General features: G+C 36.3%; 1 pseudogene; it reads right to left on the bottom strand.

Annotated features, from left to right (window-relative positions):
• Positions 1-367: 367 nt before the first annotated feature.
• On the bottom strand, positions 368-877 carry LOC149178458 (tRNA ligase 1 pseudogene; annotated as a pseudogene).
• Between the last annotated feature and the right edge of the window lie 557 nt (positions 878-1434).

Raw genomic sequence — 1434 nt, forward strand, 5'->3', positions numbered from 1 at the left:
TTATCTCCCGATAGATGTTCATGGTATCCCTATCAATAGGGTTACCAGTTGCACCCTTCAGTCTATTTATATAGAAATCCCGACTCAAGCTTTCAATAAGTGTCACGAAGCCATTAACATAATGAAATAATCTTTTGTTTGTGTCGTTGTATTGGCAATTGAGATGAAAGAGATTTAAACTTTTCCACAGGGTTTTAGAATCTCACAGAAAACTGATATCATTTGCAATCCATCTAGCAAGTGATTCCACGCACTCAAACATATGAATTTCATCCAGTATCTCAAATGGGTAGTCTTGTATCATCCTCGAGTGTGATAACATATTTTGACCTGTAATGTCATTCTCATGTCTAATGACCACACATTGTCACATTTTCATTCTTAGTTCTGTTACAGCTGTTACCACCACATAATCTTGAAGAGGCCCTTGCCCATGGTCCCTCAAAGCAAGAGTAACTAATTCCATTGATATGCATATATCATTTTTATGAAGAAAAACATTGAACTCTTTTTGGTTTTTTGTTGCTTGAGCACCCCATGTCTCTTGCAATATCTGACCAAGAACAAAGACACTAACAACTGTATAGATATTTCCATATCTATTTTTGGCATATGCTCCACCTTCATGACCAACATGCATAAAAAGAGATCTTGAATGCTTCAACAAAACCTCTAAGGTACCCTTTCCATTTGACACCATTTCAATCATCTTTGTCCTAATCTCTTGGTCAGATTTCTCATTTTCAAACTTGGGATAGAAACTAGCACAAATTTGAGAACAAGAAAAAGCCTGCTTGTCTACCCCAAAACCTTCCACAACAAGGCCCTTCAGTGACTTCCCTTCTTCAACTGGATTTTGGCTCAATACAGTGTCCATGCCTTTCCCAAAAGAAGTTGATAATGGTTTTGCCCCAACTTGTGCAGCACCACTGCTACTAGAACTTTAGCTTTCACCCATCGCTATCATTGATGCCTTTCCTTGATCCCCAATAATAGATTCAAATTGCTTGGATGTTTGATTACTTCCCATTGCTTCTAAATCAACTGATGCAAGGGAGTCTTTAGAATCTGATACGAAATCGTGCTCTTCATCAATACTCTAGTAATTATGATATCTAGGTTATCTTTACACAACCGGTGGACCAATTTTGGTTGCATTTGAAATTACTCCTTTAGACTCCTCTTCATTTTCAACTATCCCATATGAGATTTTTGACCTTGTTATTTAATTATATATATTATCAGGACTAGCACTAATGGTAATCTCATTTCCTGTATAAGAACCACTATGGGATTGAGAATTTTTAGAAACACACTTGCTTTTTCATATTTAGTTGTCATATACCCATTTTGATTGTCATTCATGTCACCTTGAGAAGATCCCAATTCAACATTTTCAACATCAATTTCTCGATTAGAACATTCTTCATTGTT

The sequence above is a fragment of the Pinus tabuliformis genome, chromosome 4_1 (assembly GCF_031772625.1).
Source record: "Pinus tabuliformis cultivar Carrire ecotype Pingquan chromosome 4_1, CPIR1, whole genome shotgun sequence".
In the NCBI taxonomy this organism is placed as follows: Eukaryota; Viridiplantae; Streptophyta; class Pinopsida; order Pinales; family Pinaceae; genus Pinus; species Pinus tabuliformis.